Source organism: Jaculus jaculus, chromosome 2 (genome assembly GCF_020740685.1).
Source record: "Jaculus jaculus isolate mJacJac1 chromosome 2, mJacJac1.mat.Y.cur, whole genome shotgun sequence".
Classification (NCBI taxonomy): domain Eukaryota; kingdom Metazoa; phylum Chordata; class Mammalia; order Rodentia; family Dipodidae; genus Jaculus; species Jaculus jaculus.
Window position 1 is genome coordinate 10457275 of NC_059103.1, and position 27994 is coordinate 10485268.

Here is a 27994-nt window from a genome sequence, read left to right on the forward strand (position 1 = left end):
AAATTTTGCATTGAGTCTTGTGGTTTTCAAGGAATTGATTTCATTCAAGTTGCTAAGATTACACGTATAGTGCTGTTCTGGGTGGGTGCTGTGTGTACAGGTACACATATTGGGGCGTGTGTGCATGTACATGTGTGCGTGAATGTGGGGGTCAGAGGATGACTTGGGGTGTCTTTCCTCAGGAGCATTATCCACCCTTTTTTTTTTTTTTAATTTGAGAGCGACAGACACAGAGAGAAAGACAGAGGAAGAAAGAGAGAATGGGCACGCCAGGGCTTCCAGCCTCTGCAAACGAACTCCAGATGCGTGCGCCCCCTTGTGCATCTGGCTAACGTGGGACCTGGGGAACCGAGCCTCGAACCGGGGTCCTTAGGCTTCACAGGCAAGCACTTAACCACTAAGCCATCTCTCCAGCCCTATCCACCCTTTTTTGAGACAGGGTGTCTCACTGGCCTGGAGCTCAGCACTTAGGCGAGTCTGGCTGGCTAGTGAAACCCAGAGATTCTGCTGTCTCCATTGCCACAGTGCTGGGATTGAACTGGGGCCCTCATGCTTGTGAGACAAGCACTTCATGAGCCATCTCCCCAGCCCCTGCATAGGGTTGTTTTCAATCTATCTCTCTCTCTCTCTCTTTCTTTCTTTCTTTCTTCTTTCTTTCTCTCTCTCTCTCTCTCTCTCTCTTTCTGGTTTTCTGAGGTAGGGTCTCACTCTAGCCCAGGCTGACCTGGAATTCACTATGTAATCTCAGGGTGGCCTCGAGCTCTCAGTGATCCTCTTACCTCTGCCTCCTGAGTGCTGGGATTAAAGGCGTGCACCACCATGTCTGGCTTCTATTTCTTTTTAAAAAATATTTTATTTATTTGAAAGAAAGATGAGAGCGACAGAGAGAGAGGAAGACATAGAGAGAATGGGTGCACCAGGGCCTCCAGCCAATGTAAATGAACTCCAGATGCATGCACCACCTTGTGTATCTGGCTTACATGGGTACTGGGGAATCGAACCTGGGTCCTTTGGCTTTGCAGGCAAGCACCTTAACCTCTAAGCCATCCCTCCAGCCTCTATTCTACTTTTTTTTTTTTTTTTGAGGTAGGGTCTCACTGTAGCACAGGCTGACCTGGAATTCACTAAGTAGTCTCAGGATGGCCTCAAACTCACAGGGATCCTTCTGCCTCTTGAGTACTGGGATTAAAAGAATGCACCATCATGCCTGGCTCTATTTCTTTATTATTCTTTTTAAGTCTGCAGAGTATGTAATGATAAGCCATAGTTTTTCTCTCTTTCCTCTCTCTCTGATGAACTCTGTCTTCTGGAAGCCAAAATAAATCCTTTCACTTCCAAGCAAGTGCCCTTGTCTGCTGAGCCATCTTCCCAGCCCCTTTGTTCATTCATTCATTAAATTATTTGCATATGTGTGTGGTGTGCTGTATGTGTGTGTGGTGTGGATGTAGTGTGTGTTGGGTGTGTATATGGTATGTGTGTGCATGCATGTGTGCATGCATGTGCATATGGTGTGTTTGGTGTGGTGTGTGTGTGTGGAGTTGTGTGTGTGTGTGTGTGTGTGTGGTGTGGTGTGGTGGTGTGGTGTGTGGTGTGGTGTGGTGTGTATATGGAGTGTGTGTGTATGTATACCTGATTCAGAGCTGCCTTCTGCACAGGAACACCAGATGCTTGGGCCACTTTTGCACGCTGCCTCCTTGGGTGGTTTGGGAATCAAGTCTGGGCCCAGGTTTGCAAGCATGGATTCCTTCCAGAAGTTGTTTCTGTTTTTTTTTTTTTTTTTTAAAGAAATAGAGATTGGCTTTTCTTTTATTTTTAAAGATTTGATTTATTTATTAGAGACAGAGAGAGGAAGAGAGAGAGAGAGAGAATGGGCACGCCAGGGCCTCTAGCCACTGCAAACGAACTACAGACGCATGTGCCCCTTTGTGCATCTGGCTTATTTGGGATCTGGTCTCTCCAGCCCTGGTTTTGTGTTTTGTCCCAGCAAGGAGAAAGTAATGTTTCCAGGTATCAATGCTTTTGGATTTATTGGTCTGTTTGATGGCCTAGAGATGGTTTATCTTGGATTATTTCCCGTGGGCAATCAAAAGGAGTGAGTTTTCTGCAGCTGTTGAGTGTTGTAAAAATATCAGTTAGGGACTGGCTTAGTGGTTAAGTGCTTGCCTGTGAAGCCTAAGGACCCCGGCTGGAGGCTCCATTCCCCAGGACCCACGTTAGCCTGATGCACAAGGGGGCGCACGCGTCTGGAGTTCGTTTGCAGTGGCTGGAGGCCCTGGCGTGCCCATTCTCTCTCTCTCACTCTGTTGCTCTCAAATAAATAAATAAAATAAACAAAAATATTTTTCAAATATCAGTTAGGCCTGTCATGGTAGTGCATGCCTTTAATCTCAGCACTTGAATGCTGCTGGTCATGGACTGGGGTAAAGGGAGAGAGAGGGGAAGGTTATTATTTACTGGAGGATGCACGTGTTCGTGTTTGCGAGTGAGCATGCGTGTGTGCTAAAGTCTGCATGTGGGGGTTGGTCCTCACCTTCCGCCCTGTTTGGAATAAGGACTCTTGTTTGCTGTGGCATTCTCCAGGCTAGGTGGCTCATGGGCTTCTGGGCGGTTCTCCTGTCTCCACTTCCCATCTCATTTTTAGGTGTTCTGGGATCAGATGCCCACTATAGTGTCCAGCTTTATGTGGGTTCTGGGGATCTGAACTGCCGTCCTCACATTTGCAAGGCAAGGGCCTTATCCGCAGAGCCAATCCTCGGCCTCCTTGTTTGGCTTTTGAGACAAGGTTGTACTATGTAGCCCTCCATGCCTTGGGAACTGTGATCTTCCTGCCTCAGCCTCCTGAGTGCTGAATTATCATTAGCATGTATCATGCCAACTTTCTCTTGTTTGGGGGATGACCTTGGCACATGCACAAAGACACACATGCCAAAAGTAAAAAAAAAAAAAAAAAAAAAAAAAAAAAAGAAAGAAAGAAAGAAAAAAAGAAAGAAAGACAAGAAAAGAAAAGGAAGAAATGATGAGGGCTGGTGAGATTACTCAGTGGTTAAGGCGCTTGCTTGCAAAACCTAAGGACCTATGGCGCATGCATCTGGAGTTTGTTTGCAGTGGCTGGTGTGCACATTCTCTCTCTCTCTCTCTCTCTTTCTCTCTCTCTCTTTCTCTCTCAAGGCATGGTGGCGCATATGCGTTTAATCCCAGCACTCAGGAGGCAGAGGTAGGAGGACTGCTGAGTTTGAGGACAGCCTGAGACTACATAGTGAATTCCAGGTCAGCCTGGGCTAGAGCTAGACCCTACCTCAAAAACCAAAATAAATAAATAAATAAATGGAATTTATTTTTCAAAAACTGAGAGTACATGGAGCTGTAAATTCAGTGGGATTATTCTGTTGGTTCTGCATCTTTCAGGGAAATGTATTAGATGAAAAGGGAAAGGATAATTTCAGTTTTCTCTGAAAAGCTTGAGACCTGCCTTTTTATAATCTTCACGATTCTGATGAATTCAGAACAGGGAAAGCACAATCACCCAGGGTATGTTTGGTTTTTGTCCAGGGTTATTTTTAGAAAGAATGACAGAACGGTTGCACTTTGTGGCACAGTTACATTGAGGGCTCTAAAATCATGAGCATGACATGTCATAGGGCCCAAAGCTTAATGTTCCTCTTTTATGACATATTTATCAGAACTGGAATTTGTATGATGCGTCACTGGACATGAGTAATCATTAAGAGAGACTATGTGTTCTCTTCCTGAAAATAAAATTGATTCCAGGAATATAATGTAGAGAAATAATGACTGTTTAAAATAAGGATATTAGCCAGGTGTGGTGGCACATGCCTTTAGTCCCAGCACTCGGAGGGCAGAGATAGGAGGATCACCATGAGTTCGAGACCACCCTGAGACTACATAGTAAATTCTAGGTCAGCCTGGGCCACAGCGAGACCCTACCTTGTAAAACTAAAATAAATAAATAAATAAATAAAATAAAAAACAAATATAAATAAAATAAGGATATTATTTAGGTATTTATTTATTTGACAGAGAAAGAGGGAGGGGGAGAGAGAGAGAGAGACAGGGAGAGAATGGGTGCACCAGGGCCTCTAGCCACTGCAAATGAACTCCAGATGCATGTACCCCCCTTGTGCATCTGGCTAACATGGATCATGGGGAATTGAGTCTGAGTCCTTTAGCTTTGCAGGCAAGTACCTTAAGTGCTAAGCCATCCCTCCAGCCCAAGGATATTATTTTAAAAACTTGTTTTTCTTTTACTTTAGAAAATATTTTTATTCTTATTTATTTATTTGAGAGAAAGAGGCAGAGAGAGAGAGAGAGAGAGAGAGAGAGAGAGAGAGAATGCAAACGAACTCCAGACACACATGCCACCTGTGCATTTGGCTTACGTTGGTCCTGAGTAATTGAACCTGGGTCCTTTGGCTTTGCAGGCAAGCAACTTAACTGAATGATGTCTGCAGCCCCTCACTGGGGGATTCTGGGCAGGAGCTCTACCACTGAGCCACGCCCCCAGCCCCTCACTGGGGGATTCTGGGCAGGAGCTCTACCACTGAGCCACGCCCCCAGCCCCTCACTGGGGGATTCTAGGCAGGAGCTCTACCACTGAGCCACGCCCCCAGCCCCTCACTGGGGGATTCTAGGCAGGAGCTCTACCACTGAGCCACACCCCCAGCCCCTCACTGGGGGATTCTAGGCAGGAGCTCTACCACTGAGCCAAGACCCCAGCCCCTCACTTGGGGATTCTAGGCAGGAGCTCCACCACTGAGCTACAGCCCTAGCTTAAACATAAAAAATAACAAGGGCTGGGAAGATGGCTCAGTGGATTAAGTGCTTGTTGTGCAAGCCTGAGCACCTGAATTTAGATCCCCAGGCTAAATATAAAAACCAGAAGCCAGCGGGCGTGGTGGCGCATGCCTTTAATCCCAGCACTTGGGAGGCAGAGGTGGGAGGATCACTGAGAGTTCCAGGCCACCCTGAGACTACATAGTGAATTCCAGGGCAGCCTGGACCAGAGTGAGACCCTACCTCGAAAAACCAACCAACCAAACAAACAAACAAAAAAACCAGAAGCCATGGCCAACTTCTGTAATTGCAGCATGCCAACGTTGAAAAGGGAGGTGGAGACAGGAGAATTTCTAGGAAACTTGCAGATCAGCTAGCTTGTACAATACAGTACTGAACAATGAGAATGAGAGATGCCACCTCAAGGGAGGTGGAAGGCAAGGACTGACACTCAAGGGTTGTCTTCTGACTCCACACAAGCATGTGAATGACGTACACATGCCCACGTTCACACACACGAACAGGCACACATGTACATACACACACATACGCAAAATAAAATTTAAAAAACTAGGCCAGGCATGGTGGCACACGCCTGTAATCCCAGCACTTGGGAGGATTGTTGTGAGTTCAAGCCAGCTTGGGACTACAGAGTGAGTCCTAGGTCAGCCTGGGCTAAAATAAGACCTTACCTTGAAAAAAACAAAATTAAATGCAACATGTCAGTTGAGGTAGAAGAATCAGCCTAGAGCAACATAGTGAGATTGTGGGTCAAAAGAGATGAACAGAGGGCTGCGGAGATGGCTCAGCAGTTCAAGGCGCTTGCTTGCAAAGCCATCCAGGTTCAATTCTCCAGTGCCCACGTAAAGTCAGATGCACAAAGTGGCACATGTATTTGGAGTTTGTTTGCAGTGGCAAACAACCTCTGTACTCTCTCTTAAAATTTTTTAAAATATTTTTATTTATTTATTTGAGAGTGACAGAGAGAAAGAGGCAGATAGATAGAGAGAGAGAGAGAGAGAGAGAGAGAGAGAGAGAGAATGGGCACGCCAGGGCCTCCAGCCACTGCAAACGAACTCCAGACGCGTGCGCCCCCTTGTGCATCTGGCTAACGTGGGTCCTGGGGAATGGAGCCTCGAACCGGGGTCCTTAGGCTTCACAGGCAAGCACTTAACCACTAAGCCATCTCTCCAGCCCTCTCTTAAATATTTTTTTAACAAAAGATGAACGGGGGTTGGAGAGACGGCTTAGCAATTAAGGTGCTTGCCTGTGAAGCGTAAGGACCCACGTAAGCCAGATGCACTAGGTGGCGCGTGTGTCTGGAGATCATTTGAAGTGGCTAGAGGCTCTGGCACGTCCATTCTCTATTTACTTCTTTCTCTCCTTCTCTCTCAAGTAAATTAATAAATATTTTAAAAAAGATGAACAAATCTGAACTGGGAAAGTATAAACTTGCAAAATTCTGAAATCATAAAATAAAAATGCAGTAACCTCAGAATAGTTTTACAACACACACATCCCACACCCAAAGACAAGTGACAGATATGGAAGGATATCTGTGACGCATTTGACATACACAATTCAGTGAACGCAGAGCTTTTGCAAACCAAAGACAACAATAAAAAAAACAAAAGCAAAGGGGAAAATACAAACAGAGGGACACACGTGTCATCCCCACACACCTGGGGCTGAGGCTGAAGGTTTATAAGTTTAAAGGCAGCTTGGCTTACATGAAGCCTTATCTGAAAAAAACCTAAAGATTTTATTTTTGTGTGTATGTGTGCATGTGCACATGAATGTGTATATACTAGAGGTTTTTTTTTTTTTAAAGAACTCTTTTAAATTTTAAAAAATATATTTTAGGGCTGGAGAGAGATGGCATAGGGGTTAAGCGCTTGCCTGTGAAGCCTAAGGACCCCGGTTCGAGGCTCAATTCCCCAGGACCCACGTTAGCCAGATGCACCAGGGGGCGTATGCATCTGGAGTTTGTTTGCAGTGGCTGGAAGCCCTGGCACTCCCATATTCTCTCTCTCTCTCTCTATCTGCCTCTTTCTCTGTCACTCTCAAATAAATAAATAAAAATGAACAAAAACTTAAAAAAAAATTTTATTAGAGACAGAGAGGGAGAGAGATAGAGAGAATGGGTGTACCAGGGCCTCTAGCCACTGCAAATGAACTCCAAATACATGCGTCCCCTTGTGCATCTGGCTTTATGTGGGTCCTGGGGAATCAAACCTGGGTCCTTTGTCTTTGCAGGCAAACACCTTAATCACTAAGCAATCTGTCCAGCCTGGTTTTTTTGTTTTTTTTTTTTTAATTTTTTTTTGAAGTAGGGTTTCTCTCTAGCCCAGACTGACCTGGAATTTACTATGTAGTCTCAGGATGGCCTCCAACTTGTGGCAATCCTCCTACTTCTGCCTCCTTAGTATACCACCACACAAGGCTAGGCCACAATTTGACATCATCAGTTATCTTCCTCAATTGCTGTCTGCCTTACTTATTGAGTCAGGGTCTGTCACTTGAACCCACAGTTCACTGATTCGGCAGGTCTAAAAAGCCAGCTTGTCCTAGAGGTGCCCAATAGGCAGGCCACTAAACCTACTGGGCATGTGCATGGGTGCTGGGAATGTGGACTCAGGGCTTCTTACTTGGGTGGCAAATGCTTGTCCCATTGAGCCATCTCCTCAGGCCTCTGAAAACATTAAAAAAAATTTTTTTTGTTTATTTTTATTTATTTGAGAGCAACAAACAGAGAGAGAAAGAGGGAGAGAGAGAGAGAGAGAATGGGCACGCCAGGGCCTCCAGCCACTGCAAACGAACTCCAGACACATGCGCCTCCTTGTGCATCTGGCTAACGTGGGTCCTGGGGAACTAAGCCTTGAACCAGGGTCCTCAGGCTTCACAAGCAAGTGCTTAACTGCTAAGCCATCTCTCCAGCCTGTGAAGACAGTTTCAAATCAAACAAAAGGCAATAATGGGGCAGGGATGGGGGAGGAAACAGTTGATCTTTGCATTTTTAGCTATTTATGGTGTTTATGCAGGACTGAGCACAAGGAGCTGGAAATGGGGACTTTCTGCAGTGTACAGCTCCAGTGAAAAGTCCTCACAAGTGCTCAAAGACAGATGTGGTCACTTTAAGAGGCCCCCTTCCGCACCACCCCCCACAAAGACCAGGCTCACAAGCCGGGTCCAGCCTCATTGCTGCTCTAAACTGAGGTAACCTGGACTTATAACTTCACTCTCTCTTTTTAAAAAAATTTTTTTTGTTTACTTATTTATTTGAAAGTGATAAAGAGGCAGAGAGAGAGAGAGAGAGAGAAAGAGAGAGAATGGGCACGCCAGGGCCTCCAGCCACTGCAAACGAACTCCAGACACATGCGCCCCCTTGTGCATCTGGCTAATGTGGGTCCTGGGGAATCGAGCCTCAAACCGGGGTCCTTAGGCTTCACAGGCAAGCGTTTAACCACTAAGCCATCTCTCCAGCCCAACTTTACTCTCTTTATGTGTTTTCTGCCTTCTCTCAAATCCCATCCCTGCCTGGAGCAGTAGCAGAAGACTAGAGGCCCCTGGCTTCCCCTCTGGTCATTGCGTCTAGATTTCTGATCTCTCTCCCACATTCCATGCCAGACAAACCCTTTCCCTGAGGACCAAGAAGAGAGGAGGGCAATCTAACTTCCATGATTGTAAACAATATCTCATAGTAATTCCCTCCCTCCCCCGACTGTCCCCTTTGAAACACCACTCTCCATCATATCCCCTCCCCTTCTCAGTCTCTCTTGTATTTTGACGTCATGATCTTTTTCTCCTATTATGATGGTCTTGTGTAGGTAGTGTCAGGCACTGTGAGGTCATGGATATCCAGGGCATTTTGTGTCTGGAGGAGCACGTTGTAAGGAGTCCTACCCTTCCTTTGGCTCTTAACATTCTTTCTGCCACCCCTTCCGCAATGGACCCCGAACCTTGGAAGGTGTGCATTTCCTGAGTTTCCCTGGCTTCAGACCCCACCATGCTGAGTTTGCATGGGAGTCTACCCCATAATCCCACTGCTGGGGAGGGTGGAGACCCTATGTACTCGGCTAGACTAACTGAATCAGCAAGTGCACAGTGGTCTAGAAAAACATCCAGACTTGACCTCTGGCCTCCACACATGCATGCACACTTGTGCACATGCAAGCTCCCACACACGCATGCAAAAAGCCCAAAAAACAACAAAAGCCCCACCCACCAAAAATTCCAAAATACTGGGCTGGAGAGATGGCTTAGCAATTTAGGACATTTGCCTGTAAAGCCAAAGGACCCAGGTTCGATTCCCCAGGACCCACATTAGCCAGATGCACAAGGGGGTGCATGCATCTGGAGTTTGTTTGCAGTGGCTGGAGGCCTTGGTGCGCCCATTCTCTCTCTTTTTCTCTCCCAAATAAATAAATAAATAAAATTAAAAGAAAATTCTGAAATACATTTTTTTTGTCCTTTAATTTTTTTTCCCCCCAAGGCAGGATGTCATTCTAGCACAAGCTGACCTGGAACTACTCTGTAGCTCCAGGCTGGTTTGAACTCACAGCAATCCTCCTAGCTCAGCCTCCAGAGTGCTGAGTGCTGGGACTAAAGGTGTGTGTCACAAAGCCCGACCCCAAATATATTTTAAAATATTTTATTATGGGGCTGGAGAGATGGCTTAGCAGTTAAGGCACTTGTTTGCAAAGCCTAAGGACCCAGGTTCAATCCCCCAGTACCCACTTAAGCCAGATGCACAAGATGGTGCATGTATCTGGAGTTTGTTTTCATTGGTTGGAGGCTCTGATGTGTCCATTCTCTCTCTCCTCTATTTGCCTCTTTCACTCTCTCAAATAAATCAGTAAGTAAAAGTAAAAGTTATTTGTTTTATTTGCAAGCAGACAGGGAGAAAAAGAGAGAGAAAGAAAGAGTGTGTGTGTGAGAGAGAGAGAAAGAGGGAGAGAGAAATAGGCATGCCAGGACCTTTAGCCTTGGCAAACTCCAGACACATGTGCCACTTTGTGAGTCTGTCTTTACGTGGGTACCGGGGAATCGAACACAAGTCATTAGGCTTTGTAGGCAAGCACCTTAACCACTAAGCCTTCTAGCTCCCCATATATATAAAGTTTTTTTTATATTGTTGTTTGGGGGGGGGAGGGAGGGAGGGAAAATGGGTACACCTGCTGCCAATGAACTCCAGATATGTGCGCCCCCTTGTGTGCATGTGTGACACTGCATGCTTGCATCACTATGTCTCGCTATGTGGGACCTGGGTCCCACATGAGTTCTTAGGCTTCGCAGGTAAGTAAGTGCCTTAACTGTTAAGCCCTCTCTATCCCATCCCAAATATGTATGTGTGTGTGTGTGTGTGTGCATTTTTTGAGGCAGGGTCTCACCCTAGCTCAGGCTGACCTGGAATTCTCTATGTAGTCTCAGGGTGGCCTCGAACTCATAGCAATCTTCCTGCTTATGCCTCCCAAGTGCTAGGATTAAAGGCATGTGCCACCATGCCTGGCCCAACTACATATATGTGTGTGTGTGTGTGTGTGTATAAAATATTTAATTAAGTTATTTCTTTGAGAGTGAGGAAGAGGCAGAGAGAAAGAGAGAATGGATGTGCCAGGGCCTCTAGACATTGCAAATGAACTGCAGACACATTATGCCACCTTGTGCATCTGGCTTATGTGGGCCCTAGGGAATCGAACCGGGGTCCTTAGGCATTGCAGGCAAATGCCTTAATGGCTAAGCCATTTCCCCAGTCCCAAACATATTTTTATAACTGTGGTTAAATCCTGGATAATGGGGCTGGGAAGATGGCTCAGAAATTAAAGTCACTTGCTTGAAAAGCCTGAGGCCTAGCCTTAATTTCCAAGCCACCCACATAAACCAGACACAAAAAGTGGTGCAAGCATCTGTCAAGAGGCCCTACATACACACGCACGCAAACACGCACGCAGATAACCACAGATTACAAAACTCCAGATAAGACAGTTGTTACCAATTTGCATCAGGATTCAGAATTTATTCCGTGTTAACAGTATTCATATCACAAAGCACATCATTGACTGCTGGGAATACAGGTGGTTTTCCTCGGGGTTCCCATTCTATGGAACACTGAAACATCCATCTTGGAGAGACTCTCCCCGAGGTGTGGGAGGCTGGTGATAACATCCCCACACAGTATTGGCTATTTCCCATATAACAGAAACTAGACAAATAAAATGAATGTGTGAAAGCTTCAGGAAAGCCAAGCTCGCTCAGTGTCAGTGAATGCACACTTGAGGAAAAACACTAGTAAATAGGTATCAAAAATCTCTTTAGCCCAGCACTCGGGAGGCAGAGGTAGGAGGATTTCCATGAGTTGGAAGCCACCCTGAGACTCCATAGTGAATTCCAGGTCAGTCTGGGCTAGAGTGAGACCCTACCTCGAAAAATCAAAAAAAAAAAAAAAATCTCTTTAGTTAGTGTTTGGAGCTAAGCATATGGCTAGGATTTTCGTAGCAGACAGGGACGCTGGGAGTAAGACCTGTCACTGAGAGTTCCTTCCATCCCTAAGACAACATCGGCTAATTCACTTGGCCCTAAATTGGTCCATATGTAATGCAGATCAAAAACTGCCTGGGAGAAGCAGGGAGGGCATGCATTAGGAGCTCCACCTTGTAGCCAAGGCTGTCAGTGTAACTAGTGAGGATGATGGTGGAGGGATTCTTAGTAATTCTCATTGCGGGAGAGTTCATGAAGGACACACGCACATAAAAGCTGTGGGAAAGAATGGCCTTCAGGCTACTTCACACTGGAGAAAACACCGGAGGAGGAGGAATAGGAAAAGCCTCAGAGCTTCTCTTACTGGAGAGAAGACCAAGCAGGATATGAACAAGGGAAAGGTTCTAGGGGAAGGATTTGGGCTTATTTAAAGTATCTTGCTAGATAGGCCTGCCTGGTCATGCAGGCTTATCATCCCACCTACTGGGGGGGGGGGTGGTGGTGGGGCAGGAGGATCATGAGTTCAAGGCCTGCCTAAGCAACTCACTGAGACCTTGTTTCAAAGTAAAAAAGAGGGCAGAGGACACAGCTCAGGGGTAGAGCTCCTGCCTAGAATCCCCCAGTGAGGGGCTGGGGGCGTGGCTCAGCGGTAGAGCTCCTGCCTAGAATCCCCCAGTGAGGGGCTGGGGGCGTGGCTCAGCGGTAGAGCTCCTGCCTAGAATCCCCCAGTGAGGGGCTGGGGGCGTGGCTCAGCGGTAGAGCTCCTGCCTAGAATCCCCCAGTGAGGGGCTGGGGGCGTGGCTCAGCGGTAGAGCTCCTGCCTAGAATCCCCCAGTGAGGGGCTGGGGGCGTGGCTCAGTGGTAGAGTGCTTGCCCAGCAAGTATGAAACTGAAGGTTCAATCTCCAGTACCACATACAAACAAAGGTATGAAAAAAGAGGTAGGGGTTAAAACTTTTTTTCCACCTCAACCAGAGCTTTTATTACTTCCTCTGATTACCTCACAGGACTTCACTTCTGTCACTGGTGACCTATCACCCTCATCATTTCTATAAGCTGAAGTTCAGTCCACTGGTTAGTTAATGAAGGAAGTTGTAAGATAGGCAGACATGAGATGCGGGCTTTGGCCTTTAGTGTAGGACTCCATATAATATGTGGGGTACATAAGACTGCATTGGGAGGAGCTAGGATCAGTGGTAGAATGCAGTGGTCACAGCTGCTGGGCCCTGTGGATTATTCTGAGATAGGGTAATTTATCATTTGTATCTGAAGGTCATTTGCATTTATGAAGTGCATTGGCAAGATGGTAGGAGAAGCTTGGTTTTATAGTTCAGAAAATAGTTTCAAACAAGGGCCAAGGCTGGACTTCAGCCTCCCACTTTCAAGGAGAAAGATCAGGCCTATTTTCTGGTATCAAAGCAGAAAAAAAAAAAGATTGCTCTCTGTCCCCTAGCTTAACTCCTCCTCCTAGACCAGCCTTTGAAGTTTCCCAAAATACATCTCTGCCTCCCCCTTCTTAACTGCAGAAGTGACGGATTCAGGTCGGGTGCACTTCTGGCTCCTGCCTTTGCTTAGAGGAGACAGAAATGGGAGGTAGCAGGAAGACAGGGGAATGACAGAGCGGAGGCGAGGAGCGCAGGACATGGGCTGCTCATGTCCACGGAAGGGCAACACACGGCCCCAGGCTGGGCCTCACAGTCTCAAGGGGACCTGAGGTACCAGTACGGTTGTCTGTAGAGCGGGTTTGCACCCTGCCAGCTCCAGAAGTTACACGCTGCTCCACTCTTCTCTCCAGAGCCCACCCGACACAGCTACCATTTGTTCAATCTAATGTCACAAACTGTCCATGACTTTGTAGCCCTTGCTTGGGCTCTAGATATCCATGCAATAAACCCCCCACTGAATTGGCTTTTAAAATTCCCCACTGAGCCCCATTTGAGAAGACTCTGGCTCATGCATCTGGAAATGTCCACAATATTCTAGGTGTTTGCTTGTGTCTCCAATCTGGACAGCACTCTGGCCCGGGGGGAAGTTGGGACTTAAAAGTACTGGGATTGTTCCTTAGGCTGGGACAGATTGTGACTTTGTTAAGTCTATCCTTTGGGCGGGCTTTCTCAAGCTAACACTTAGAACCACATGTTGGACTTGGAACATCAGGAATGCTCCAGGCTGCAAGAAGTAGGAATTGGCTTTTACAAAGAAGACATTTCAGCAAGGAGGTGGTTCCAGGATAGGTATAGAGGCTCAACTGTGTCATCAAGGACCCAGGCTCCTTTTGGAGGTCTGTCCTGTCATTCTCAACTGGCTTTCCCCCTTGGTCTTGTTGCCTCATGGACTCAAGAGGTCCCAGCCACTTTCCCGTAAGTGAATTAGCAGAACTTAACCTCATGGCTTCTTAGGCAATCAACAGCAGAGGGAACAAGTACAGCTTGCTTCAGTGACACGCATGGCTGAGGGGTGACCTGGCCAGCCATGGGTCAGCACTGTGGGTCAGGGACCCGAGCTCTGCTCTCACCCGTCCCTCCTTCCTTCTCTTGCCCAGAGCAGGCTCATTTTCTCCTCCACACAACGTAATGAAAACAAGTTATACTTCAAAGGCAAGTTTTTCTACGTTAATTTCCTTATTCAATATAGTTCTGGTCAATACATAGGCCCAGCTCAGCTGTTTGCCCTCACTTATAACATCTTGTCAAATAGCATCAAACTGATTTTTTGGTTCAGATTTCAAAAGGGAGAATCTGAGACTGGCCCAAGTGGCTTTCCTTTATTTTTTTGAGCCAACTATGAGTGCAAACACACCAAATACGTTGGGTTTTTGGCCCAGGGCACTGAATGCAGGGTCTTGTGTACAACACTGCTGTCTGGGTAGCAGAGCTTGGAGGTAGGACAGAAGTGGAATGTACTTGAGGACCACAGAGAGGGCTCTCAGCGCCCAGACAGCACAAGCTGAGGCTGGATTCCCGAAAAGAAGGGCCATACTGAAGAGGAAGAGGCACCAGGATCATGAGTACCAGAGCCCTGGACGCTGCCACACAGAGAGGAGGAGCATGGCTGGCAGAGAACAAAGACCCCATCGCAGCCATCTGCAGTCATTCTGAGTAATGCATGGGAGACTCCAGGCATGGCACAGCAGAAATAATAATACCCAACTGGCAGGCTGGGAACAGTCTGTACTGATCTAAGAGCCCGCGCGATTAATCCCAAGGCAGAGACGCTGGGTGGAGGTGGACAGTTCTAGAACAGGTTAAGCGGGCCTCCTGGAAACCTTCTTGCGGTCTAGCCAGGCTGAAGAAGAGATTGTGGAAAGGCCATTTTCGGAAGGCCAAATAAACCAGAAAATAGGCTGCTTATTCTAGCAAATGGAGTTAAAAATCCTACAATGGAAATCCTGGGGGTTTGGCAGTATAGATACAAAGCAGACATGGGCTTGAGTCCTGGCTCATGGCTCAGGGCAAGTGCTTGAACTTCTCTATAGCTATTCCTCCACTTCACCCGTGAGGAGAGAAACAGACCTTTTCCAAACAGTTGTTGGGAAGATTAAATGAACTACAAGCAAATCACTTGAAATTGCGAGCGCTCAATGGAAGCTACTTACAGTTAGTCTGTCACACACTTGGAGACAGTAAGGGGCCCAGTAAGCAGCAGCTACTGGCCTGAGGCTAGACTGGCTGAACTTGAACTTGACTGGTAACCTCATTTTGGGAAGTAAGGTGAAGGGAACTATGACAGAAGGCATTTTTTTTTTTTTTTTTTTTGGAGACAGGATCTCCAAGGTTGTATGTAGCCTAGGCTGGCCTCCAACTCATTTCACAGCCAAGGATGACTTTGAACTCCTGAGTCTCCTAATTCTTATGCCCAAGTGTCAGATCTGACTCTTAAGTGGGCATGACTTTCAAGGGGATGTCTTTACATGCCCTCTTTGGAGTGGCCACCAAGGAACTGTGCAGCCATTACTCCATCAGCAGATACCCTGCGAGTGCCTGGTGCCAGGGTAGGGACTGTGCAAACAGAGCCAGGCCCCAAACACAATCTTATCATTCAGAGCCACGAAAACATGAAGATGGTCCCTAAGCCAGCTTTCCACAACCCGGATGCTCAGAACAGACCACAGCAGTACTGACTCTTGGTTAGTTCCCACCTGTTCCTCCCCCAAGGACCCTTTCGCATCTCCATGCAAAGCAACTAGTGACATACATCTCCTTAGCAAAAGGGAGGCAATGCGGGCCTCCCCCCACCTGGTGGGGTCTTCAAGGCCAGTGTGGTTGGCTGGTCTCCCTGGCCGTGGGAGACAGGGAGGAAGGGGCAGTAAGAAGTAGGAGATGACCTTCCTCTCGGTGTGTCCTTGAAGAGAATGACCAATAACCATCCAAGGAGGCAGGTCTCATCTTCAGTCAAAGGACTAGGAACAAACAAGCACAGTGTTCAGAGCAGCAGAGCCGCCAAGCCACGTGGCGCTTCTTGGGGTCTGGCAGCTCAGAGGTGCTCCGGGCAATGGAGGACCAAGACATATGTGGTTTTTCTTCCAGGACCTTTCATTCTGGGGAGAAGAGCACAAATGTCATAAGAAGCATTTTTTTTTTCCATTTTGGGTTTTCAAGGTAGGGTCTCACTTTAGTCCAGGCTGACCTGGAATTCATTCACTATGTCATCTCAGGGTGGCATTGAACTCACAGTGATCCTCCTACCTCTGCTTCCTAAGGGCTGAGATTAAAGACATGTGCCACCATGACCAGCTACCACTTATTTGCTTTTAGTATTTTTTTTTACTTTTTGTATTTGTGAAAGGGGAGAAAAGAGACGGAAGGGGAGAGAGAATGGGAGCATCAGAGCTTCATGCCACTGTGTTGCAAATGTTCTCCAGATGCATGTACCACTTGATGCATCTGGCTTTATGTGGGTACTCGGGATTTGAACCTCAGCCAGCAGGCTTTACAAGCAAATGTTTTACCACTGAGCCATTTCTCCAGGCCCTGGAGCATTAGTAGACACTGAATCTCAGACATGTGGTGGAGTCAAATTGCAGGCTCAGTGTCCCCTGGAAGGATTCCAGAAGAGGTGGTAGGTGTTGGGCAGGCTGGAAAGATGGGAAGAGGCCTGGTATGGTGAGAAGCTGAGGCAAGAGGATGATAACTCTGATGCCAGCTTTGGCTATAGTGAGACTCTGTCTCAAAAGACCAAAGGATAAGGATGTAGTTTAGTGGTAGACTGCTGGCCAAGAACCTGTGAATGAGGGGCTGAGGTGTGGCTCAGCAATAGAGTGCTTGCTTAGAACGCTCCAGTGTGACGCTATGGGTGTGGCTCAGCAATAGACACATGACTAGCATATGCTAGACCCTGGGTTCCATACACCTTCAGCATGGCAGATGGGCATAAAAGGATGGGCAGAATTCATTTTAAAGAGACTTCTATTTATTTGCTTGCTAGAGAGAGTAAGTATGGGCACGCCAGGGCTTCCTGCCACTGCAAAGGAATTTTAGACACACATACCGTTTTGTGCATCTGGCTTCATGTGCGTACTGGGGAATCAAACCCAGGCAGGCAGGCAGGCAGGCTGTGTAAGCAAGGTCATTTAACAACTGAGCCATCTCCTCAATGTTGATATGATGGGCAGATTTCTTAGTGGTGGTGGGCTGCATGCTGTATCCTTGGTTGAACTGCAGACCCTCCCCAAGACGACTTCTCCTTTTGCTGCTGCTGTCAGCGCAAAGAGGCAGGGGCGAGAGTGTCCAAGCCCAGCCCCTGACACCTGGGGCTCTGACGCGAGATTTGTGGCACTCGCTTTCTACTGTGTCATCACAGCATGAAGTCAGGAACGAACACATGCTGTCAGCCAGATGCTCAGCCTTTCAGCCAAAGTGGAACCAAAGGGCCTCCTAGGAAGAAAGCAATAAGGAATTTATGATTAAAAAAACCCAAAAAAGCAACTGTGGCCAGCTATGATGATGACACCTGAAATGCCAGCACTCAGGAGAATTTCAAATTCCAGGCCAGCCAGGGGTACGTAGCAAGTTTGAAGGCAGCCTGGGCTACATAATCTAAAAAAATAAAATAAAATAAAAAAAGTACTGCTTTGTGGAGATGCTGGCTCTAAGCCCAAGCCTCACACCTTTGGCATGATGCCTGGAGCCAGACATTTGGACAGGAATTTTTTTTGGCTGAAAATCAAAAAATCCATACAGCAGAGGGAATCTTTGAATAGTATGAATAAGGGAAAATTTCCATTCATCCCATAATTCACAGTGCAGAGAATCCCAATGAACAGATGAATAGGCCCAGGGAGGAAGATCCTCGGATGGAGGCGAGCGGCAATAGAGGAGAAAATCGCAGGGCGAAGACACCGCAGAATGAACCTGAGCCCACGTCAGAACGCGTCCGCCTGTGGAACATCCTGAGAGTAAGCGCACATCGCTGACGAGCGGAGCACTCTGAGAAAGCACCACCTTTCCCAGCCTCACATGAGCCACTTGGAGCGAAACCCTTTGAATTCTTTGAAGTTGGGGGTGGCAATGGTTTGAGGACAAATCAAGTCTTATTCATCAGCTGAAGGCTCTGGCTGGAGAGAGGGTGGAAGCTCGTCACAGATGACGAAGCTCGGGGGGAGGGGGGCTCCCATCTCATCTCAGGAGACAGGGAGACCAAAGAGGGGTGCCCAGGACATCTGTGACCTGAAATGTTCACACCGGAAGAAAACATGATGGAGACAAACTTAGAAAGTGGTACTGTTGGCCCTTGGACTTGTGGTGGAAGATAAAAGAAAGAGCCAGGTGTGATGGTGCACTCCTGTGATCCGAACCCCAGCCCTTTCAGAAGCCTCAGGAGGGAGGATCAAGAGTTCAGGTCCAGGGCTGGCGAGATGGCTTAGGGGTTAAGGTGTCTGCCTGAGAAGCTGAAGGACTCATGTTTGACTCTCCAGGATCCATGTAAGCCAGATGCACAGCGACACAAGCTCACAAGGTCACACATGCGCGTACAGGGGTGCACATGTCTGGAGTTTGGTTGTAGTGGCTGGAGGTCCTGATGCACCAATTCTCTCTCTCTCTCTCTCATAAAAAGGCAGTCTGTTGGGCTTGCCTCAAAAAAAAAAAAAAGTTCAAGTCCAGCCTGGGCTACATAGATAGACCCTGTCTTGAAAAAAAGTGGGTGTACTTAGGAGAAGAAAACAACAGGGTTGGGGAGATGGCTTGGCTGGTCACGTGCCTGTGCTGCACGAGGACCTGAGTTTGGATTCACAGCACCCAAGTGAAAAGCAGAGGCCAGCTGCTGTGGAGTGTACTTGTAACCCCGACACTGGGGAGCTGGGAGAGGCGGGTCCCTGAAGCTCACTGGCCAGCCAGACCTGGCTCACTGGTGATCTCCAGGCCAGAGAGAGACCGTCTTACACAGAAGTGGACAGCGTCCCTGAGGAATGACACGCTACCCTTCAGCGTGTGTGCATAAACACACACACACCACCAGAAAGGTGCTGGATGTGAGGAGCACGGGCACCTTTGGGATGGAGCTCTCCAGATGATACCGTCCTGCACAGGTGATCTGCGGGGTCCGCTTGCAGCCTCCCTAAGTGCTCAGAAGAGCAGAATCAAGGCTCTGTGGCTCTCGGGGTTTCCTTTTCCTGTGGGGCTACACTTAGCCTCACCTTCCTCCCTCAGCACAATCTGGGGTATTTCTTGTGAGATGCTCCTGGTGCCTGTGTCTCCAGGTGACCTGCCTGGCCAATGACAGGCAGGAGGCCTTGCTTTCATTTTTTCGTCTCTCATTTCTCTTCTCTCTCTCCCTCACTCTTTTTCCTTCTCTCCGTGGGGTCTTATGTAGCCCAGGCTGGCCTCTAACTTGCCATGCAGCTGAGGGTGACCCTCCTGCCGTCACCTTCCCAGCGCTGGGACTGCAGCTGTGCACCGCCACACTTGGGGTATGTGACGCTGTGACCCAGGCTTCTGAGCGTGCTAGGCAAGTATAGTCTGCCAGCCAAGCTATTTCTCAGCCCCATCCTCTTTTCCTCGAGAACCAAGGTCCCTCATAGGTGTAGGTGCAGGGAGTGGCATGACCAACAGAGCTGAGTGTGGGTCAGAGTGACCTTGATAGTTAATAGTTACTGCACCCCAGGACATGCAGGGCAGGCGCTAGGGGCGTTTCCAGCGGGACCATGCAGTAGACGTTCATAGACGAGCATCTCCCTCTAGTGGCCAAGAGCGGCATTACCTGGAGGAGCAGGGTACCGCAGGCCAGGAGCTGCTCTCTAGATCGTCATTCTGAAATCCAGATGACATCAGGGCTGCGTGGGGTTGGTGGCCTGAAGATAGTTCCCAACTCCCTCTTTTAGAGAAAGCTGATTAATGGGGAAATGAATATATATATTTACACACACATACATGTAAAGTGTTCCAAAGATACTCAAATGTTATCCATGATTCTTTCCAAAGTGTGTAACTCAATTCTTTTCAGTTTATTATGAATTTTACATTTTGTGCATTACTTTTGTTGATAACTGGAAAAATGTACTGTATTGTTTAAAAAGATCAGAGAAGTGACAGAAAACTGGCCCAAGGTGGAGGCCAGGTGGCTGATGTGTGAGTCCCAGGGCTTGGCGGTGAGCCTCGTCTAGTCTGCTTCCAGATTAGTTCCAAACCCACAAATCCGCATGGTGGGGGGAGCTGCATTCAGGGAGCAGAATTCCTGGGGAACACTGCTCACTGGACATTTCTGGTCATGTTCTTTGAGTCCCTCCAGCTCCCACCTTTCCTGCCCCACAGGGAGGAATGGCCTTTGCCATAAGGTCCTGGAAATGTTCCTGAACCCAACTTTCCAAGGTCTCTTGAAATAAGGCCCCACTATGTAGTACAAGTTGACCTTAAACTTGTGATCCTCCAGTTTCATCCTCCCAAGAACTGTTATTATTGGTGTGCATCATCAGACCTTCTGCAACCTTGGTGTTTTTCTGTTTTTTTTTTCGAGGTAGGGTTTCACTCTGGCTCAGGCTGACCTGGAATTCACTATGTAGTCTCAGGGTGGCCTTGAACTCATGGCGATCCTCCTACCTCTGCCTCCCTAGTGCTGGGATTAAAGGCGTGCGCCACCACGCCCGGCTTTTTTTTTTTTTTTTTGAGGTAGAGTCTTCCTCTAGCCCAGGCTGACCTGGAACTCAGTCTGTAGTCCCAGACAGGCTTCAAACTCAAAGTGATCCTGCTACCTCTGCTTCCGGAGTGCTGGGATTAAGGCATGCCAAAGTATTGGCTATAGTCTTTTTATAGTGTCTCTTGACTTCAAACCTGGCGAAATGAGTGTAGCTGGGAGTCAAGGCCATGGCAGGCCTGGAATTTTCCCTGCAGGCTCCGGATGGGGCATTGCAGTCAGGAATGTGAACGTGACGCTCCCACATGCCAGCAGTGCTTGTCTTCCGCTTGACCGCATGCCCACGGGAAGACGACCTTCCCACGGCTGCAGTCTACACCTGAAACACCGCCCGCAGGCTCGTAGCTGGGACACTCACAATTCTGAGATCTGTGGAGCCTTTGTGAGCTGATCCTGGCTGGCGGCAGTGTGTCACTACTGTCAGGTCCTTGAAGGTTAAACCTGCGTCCGGTTCCAGCCTGCTCTCTCCCTGGCCCACCGCCAGGCGAGAAGCCTCCAAGAACTCTGATGCCTTCCCCAGAATGCCAAACTGAAATCGCTCTGAAGCCATGAGCAATTAAAACCCTTCCTCCCTTCAGCTGTTTGCCTCACTTTTTTTTTTGTTTGCTTTTTTTTTTTTGTTGTTTGTTTCTTGAGGTAGGGTCTCACTCTGGTCCAGGCTGACCTAGAATTCACTATGTAGTCTCAGGGTGGCCTCGAACTCACGGCGATCCTCCTACCTCTGCCTCCCAAGTGCTGGGATTAAAGGCGTGCGCAACCACGCCTGGCTTTGTCTCACTTTTTAAATTTTATTTTTATTTACTTATTTTTGTTTCTTTTTTTAGTATTATACTAACCTTACATTTTCAATAGTTCAAAGAGACGGTTTTACATGTATAGCACACATAGTTGAAACTTAACAGCAAATATTCCTAGAATACCAATGGCAAGCCCACCAAGATGCATACAAAATTACAGATAAGCATTTCACTGGTTTTGTGTGTGTGTGTGTGCAAGGAAAAACATTTATAGAGGAAACAGAAACTAAGCTTGTGAACTTCAGATATGATCATCATCTTCTTTATCCTGTGAAGATCCTGCCTGATTGGATGCACTGGCTGAGGCTGCAGCCTGCTGGGCTTGTTGGGCGGCTTGTTGCATCTGAAGCCATCCCTGTTGGGCCAATTCTGCTTGCTGCTGTCTAGCTTTTGCAAATAATTCCTGTTGCCGTCTTAGTAACTCCTCTTCAGGAATGCCAAGGTTTTCCAAAAGAGAACTGGTCTTTCTTCTTTTCAATGCTACCGTCTTGCATTCTTGTAAAACTTCTTTAACTTCACTGACGTAAGAACCACAGCCCAAACTTTCTCCTGCTTCTAGTGAGTTGTTGGCAGGATCCCTGATGCCCCAAAAACATTTCACTGCCAGGGCTCTTGGTTTCCTTGTAGGACGTGCTCTGGTGAGATGGTCTTCTTTTCTGATTTGTTGCAAATTTCATTGGCTTTGGACGATATCAGGTGGATGAATTCCATGCAGCAGTTCACCACCAGCTCTCGGGCATCTTTAGCCACCTGGGCGTTGGGAAGAGTCTCTGGTCATCTTATTTATAGCAGCTCTGGGGATCGTGAGGTCATCACTGTTGCCAGATGAGGAGGCCATCGTACCTTGCCAAGTCCTGGGCTCTGGTCCACGACGGCACACCACAGAGGAGTCTCCGCAGACTGCCACGGAGAGTGGTCTGGCTGGGGTGGGGGGGTGGGGGTGTGCACAGAGGGAGAGACGAGGGAGGAGGAGGAGGAGCGCCCTATGGTGGGGGAGATGGCGAGGTCGGAGAGAGAGAGGCTGAGTCCTCGGGGGACACCAGCTCCTGCGTCGAGAAGGAGAGAACCACATCCATGGGTCCGCTCGGAGACGCCCAGACCCCTCACGGCGCCGGGGCCCGGGCAAGCCCCTGGGGTACGGGCGGACACCCAGCAGGATCCGCTCTACAGAGCCGGAGCCCCCGCAGCCGTGGCCGCTGCCTCGGCCAAGCCATCCTTCAGACCCCCGCGCTGCCCGGGACGAGTACCAACAGAGCTTCAACGCGACGGACACCGCGCTGGCCGCCGCGCTCCATCACGACGGAAGCAGGTCGTGGGAAGCCCCGAGCAGCGATGGGCGGTGGGCTCTCCAGAGGCCGGCGAAGGTTTGTTCTTATTTTTGTTTCTTCAGGTAGGGTTCCCTCTAACCCAGGCTGACCTGGAATTCACTATGTAGTCTCAGGGTGGCCTCGAACTCATGGTGATCCTCCTACCTCTGCCTCCAGAATGCTGGGATTAGAGGCGTGCACCACCACTCCCGGCTATTTATCTGCAAGCATACAGAGATAGAAGAGAGACAGAGAGGATGGGCATGCCAGGGCATCTAGCTACTGCAAATGAACTCCAGAGGCATGTGTCGCTTTGTCTATTTGGCTTTATGTGGGTACTAGAGAACAGAACCCAGGTCATTAGGCTTTGCAGGCAAATACCTTAAACCACAAAACCATCTCGCCAGCCCTATTTGTTTATTTACTTTTTGGTTTTTCGAGGTAGGAGCTTGCTCTAGCCCAGGCTGACCTGGAATTCACTATGTAGTCTCAGGGTGGCCTCGAACTCATGGTGATCCTCCTACCTCTGCCTCCTGAGTGCTGGGATTAAAGGCAGGCGCCACCACGCACGGCTACCTATTTATTTATTTTTGAGACAGGGCCTTGCTTTGTAGTCCTGACTAGCCTCAACCTCCCCATCCTGACTTAGTTGGGATTATGGGTGTGTGGCACCACACCCATCTTTATTTTTTTTTAAGCAGGCTATAAAATATTGTATACTTAAGATTATAAATCACTTTCATTTTCTTTTCTAATCTAGGCCCATTTGAAATTTCTAAATAAGAACAATTCTCCAGTTATTTTTGGAATTCTGGGGAGACGAGGAAGAAGCAGGAGAGTGAGGTGGGGTCACGAGGAGAAGTGCAAGAGGTTTGGGAGGAATAACTTGAGCTGTGCTGGCCGTGCGGGTAGATGGTGCGGCCAGCATGTGCCAGGGAGCCTGCCTCATTAATGTCATCCAAGGGCAGAGTCCTAGGGCACCTGTTCAGGGCAGGCAGGGAGGTGGAGGCTCCAGCTCTGAGGCAGGCCTGCAGCTGCGAGAGGCAATGAGGACTTTGAGGCACCTGTAGCCGGGGCTGGCGGTACCTGATGACTGCACAGGTCTTGGGAATGAGGGGGAAGGCTGGGCCAAGGGCGTGCTCTGCTGCTGGACACGGGACAGGCACAAATCCTAAACACAAGCTGAGTGTGTGCCTCTCATCCCGGCCCTTGGCAGGCTGAGGCATGGAGGTCAGAAGTAGTTTGAGGCCAGCCTAGTTTTACACAGTGAAACCCTGTCTCAGAAAAGACAAATACATGGCAGGAGAGATGGGTCAGTGGTTAAGGCACTTTCCTGCAAAGCCTAATGACCCAGGTTCAATACCCCAGTACCCATGTAAAGCCAGATGCACAAAGTGGCACATGCATATGGGGTTTGTTTGCAGTGGCTAGAGGTCCTGGCTTGTTCGTTCTCATCTCTGCTTATGAATAAATTATACACACACACATAAAACAGAAATAAGTAACTAATAACAAAAACTTCAACTCAGTAGGTAGACTGCTAGCATGCATGAAGCCCTGAATTTAAGCCCCAGCACTCCATAAACTGGGTGTGGTGGTGCCTGCCTGTAATACCAGCACTCTAAAGGTGAAGGCAGAAGGATCAAACATTCATGGTCATCCTTGGCTAAAGGCCAACCTGGTCCACATGAGACCAGGTCTCAAGAAAAAAACTTTTCATGTGTTATTACTCTATACTTTACAAAACTTTATCCACTAATTTTTAGTGAGTTTTTTTCAATCAACTATGAATATTTTTTTGTGTGGGGATTGGAAGCAAACTAGGGGCTTTACTCATGCTATCAAGGGCTCTAGCACTGAGCTACACGCCCAGTCTTCACCTGTTACTGGATTTGATACTTACAGATGGGGAAGCGGAGACTCAGAGAAGCTCAAGGACTTGCTACAGGCTGCACATATGCACAGCAGGGAGCCAGGACCTGACTCTAGTTCGTCTCATGACTTTGCATCAGTGGGCAGGGAAGGTGGAGAAAGGCTGGGGTGGAGGGCACTGCAATCACTGAGAGCCTGGAGGTGCCCACATGCCCACTGATGAGAAAAGATGCCAGTTTAAGCATCGCAGCAGGAGCCCGGGGGCTCCTGTAGGATCATCAGGCAACTGCCGTTCTATGCTAACCCTTGGTGTTTGGGGTTTGGGGTTAGGGAGGTAGCTGGGGTGGCCAACACAGTTCTTGCTTCATAGCAGACAGATCCCAATGTATGGGGTCTGGAGAGATGGCTTACCGGTTAAGCCACTTGCCTGCAAAGCCCAAGGACCCAGGTTCGATTCCCCAGTACCCACATAAGTCAGATGCACAAGGTGGTGCATGCATCTGGAGTTCATTTGCAGTGGCTGGAGGCCCTGGTGCACTCATACTATCTGCCTCCCCCAACCATAAATGCATAAATAAATAAATAGGATAAAATAAAAAGAATCCCAAAGTATAACCAAGCTGGCCTCAAACGCTCAGCAGTGCTCTTGCCCTGCTCCTGAGTTCTGTGGGGACAGGCGTTCACCTCTGCACTCAGCGGGGCTGGGCTTGCCATTCTCAACCTTCTCCCTCCCCCTGGAACAGGTCTTCTCCCACATACCCTACAGAGGCCCTGTACACCACGGGCTTCCTTCGAATCCTGAACACAGGTGGCATGAGACAAAGGAGGGATATTCCTGTGGATGAAAATGTCCAGGACTGGGTGGGAGAGGTGGCTTGGCAGTTAAAGCACTTGCGTGCAAAGCCAAGGACCCAGGTTCGAGTCCCAAGAATCCACGTAAGCCAGATGCACAAAGTGGCGTGTGATGGTTAGGTTTTGTGTCAAACTGATCTGTTTAGGAATCCACAGACATCCCTTTTGGAGTTCATTTGTAATGGCTGGAGGCCCTGGTCCGCCCATTCTCTCTATCTGTCTGTCTCTCCAGAAAATAAATAAAATATTAAAAAAAGAAAATGTCCTTGATCCACACCATGGAGTGTGGCTCGGCTAAAAAGCCACCAATGACAACCAACAGGACCTCAACACTGTGCACAGTGTAACTGCAGGGCATCAGAGACACTGACCACCTGTGGATGACTGCCAAGAGGAGGGTCTACCCTGGCATCCTCCAACGGCTGCAGGATCTCTCTGAGTGCTGCACGAAGTTAAGGTAACCAGCTAGTGTAATGACCACAATCTACTCCAATACGATTCTCCAAGCCTGGGAGGTGCCCGCTTGTGTTTGAACCCAGGACAGAGCAACAAAGACCTCTGGGGGTCCTGTTCTTACCAGGGCTCCAAGAGGGCAGGGCTCTCCAGATGCACATCTCAACAGACTCCCCAGTCGCTGACACTAGTGATGCTGGTGGCTCTTGTACCCATTGTGGAGGTGTCATGTGTCCCAGGAAACGGCCTGTTCTGGAGACAGTGAGGAGTATTAGAACCTCAGGGGCTGCAAAGGAAGCAGGGGTGGGCAGGGGGGACTTTACTTAAAAAAATTTTTTTTGAAATAAGTTCTCATGTATCCCACACTAGCTTTGAACTCATTATGTAACTGATGACGCTGACCTTCAGTATTTATTTTTATTTGTGTGTGTGTGCATTTGCCACTCTTGGAGAATCGTATGTCTGGCTTTATGTGGAATAAAAGAGAAGCAAAACCAGGCCTCCACGCTTTGCAAGCAAGTGCCTTTAACCACAGAGCCATCTCCCTAGCCCCGGCCTTAAACTGCTGATCCTGTTGCCTCCATCTGCGGAGTGCCAGGATTATAGGCTGTGGCACCAGGTTTGTTTATGGATTTTTAAAGTTTTATTTATTGGAGAGGGGCAGAGGGGGAGGCAGATAGAATGGGCATGCCAGGGCCTCTAGCCACTGTAGACAAACTCCAGATGCATGCACCACCTTATGCATCTGTTACATGGGTACTGGGGATTCAAACCTTGGTCTTTAGGCTTCACAGGCAAGCACCTTAGCTGCTAAGCTATCTCTCCGACCTACATTAGGTTTGTTTTATGTGGCACCGGGGTGTACCCCTGGGGCTTCCTGCATGCTAAGCACTCTAGCAGCTTCGATACACCCCTAGTACCTCCTCCTCCTCTTCTTCTCTCTGTTTCTCTGTTTATTTTCGAGGTAGGGTCTCACTCTAGCCCAGGATGACCTGCAATTAACTGTGTAGTCCTCAGGCTGGCCTCAAACTCAGTGTTCCTCCTACCTTTGCCTCACAAACGCTGGGATTAAAGGTGTGAGCCACTGTGCCCGGCTTTCCTGATATTTTTCCTGTCTTAAAACAATTTGTTTATTATCTATGGGGGGGGTAGAGAATGAGCATGCCAGGACCTCTTGCCACAGCAAACAAACCCCAGGCACGTGTGCCTGAATACATATGGTTTAAGTGGGTACTGGGGAGCTGAACCCAGCCTTGCTTTAACATCTGGACCATCTCTTCCGCTTGCTTTTGATATTCCTTAATATCACCCATCAATGGTCACATGTCTCTGATTCTTAAAAATGTCCACTGTTAAAATTGTGATCAAAGGTCTGCATGTTGCATTTAGCATCTAAATTTGTTCATTTAAATCATTTCTTACTGCCAAAACAACCAAAAAAAAAAAAAAAAAAACAACCAAAAAGCTAAAAGGTTAAAAACAGGCACGGTGGCTCATGTCTACAATCCCTGCACTCGGGGAAGCTGAGGTAGAAGGATCCCTGCAAGTTCGTGACCAGCCTGGGACTTCATATCCAGACTCTATCTCAAACAACAACAAACCCTTAATAATTTATTTGTTAGACTACTTCTGTTTGTGCTTAGAACGAAACTCTGAGAGCCTGTTTGGTGCAAACTCTGTGTTTTGCACTACAAACAAAGGTGCGAGCTGACAGCCCCCAACTTGGATTCTGGGTTTGGGTTATGACCCCTTCTCTCCTGCTCTGTTTTTACTTCAGGGTTCCATGTAACCGGGGGTGACTTCGAACTCCTGTCGGATGAACCTGAACTTGTGATCCTCCTGCCTCCGCCTGCCTAGTTCCTGGGATGACACGATGCGTGTCTGTGGCGCTGAGGACGGGTCTCGGGACCTCACGCCTGCCGCCGACCGAGCTGCATCCCCCCCCCCCCTTCCCTTCCTCTGATGGAAGACGACTGGGATGGACAGCTCGTGAAAGTTCCCTTGGGACCCCCTTCGTGGGCCTGCTCCGATCACCAGCTCCATCCCGCCCTTCGGGTCCTTACACCCGGTTTCCCTGGTCGCCCCCGGTCCTGGCTTTCTTGGACTCCACGAAGCCCTCACCGTGCACAGGTCGCTTCCTGGGTGCGGCGGCCGGCGACCGCTAACCGAAGCGCTCGGTCCAGCTCGCGCCCCAACTACATTTCCCAGAGTCCTCGGCGGCCAAACGCCCCACGCGGAGAGCGGCGGGAGCGCGTGACGGTGGGCGTGTGGACGCTGCGATCGCCGGTGACCTGCTGGTGGCCGTCCGCAGGATCATCAG

The 27994-nt window shown here is 48.5% G+C and overlaps 1 long non-coding RNA gene and 1 pseudogene across 1 annotated transcript; both read right to left on the reverse strand.

The window, feature by feature from the left end:
* Positions 1–15023: 15023 nt before the first annotated feature.
* On the reverse strand, positions 15024–27907 carry LOC123458750. Its single transcript, XR_006635770.1, has 4 exons — positions 27796–27907; positions 25799–25926; positions 16755–17140; positions 15024–15804 (listed from the first exon to the last, which is right to left on the reverse strand). It is a non-coding gene; the product is annotated as an uncharacterized LOC123458750 (long non-coding RNA).
* On the reverse strand, positions 21370–22385 carry LOC101605445 (annotated as a pseudogene).
* Positions 27908–27994: the final 87 nt, after the last annotated feature.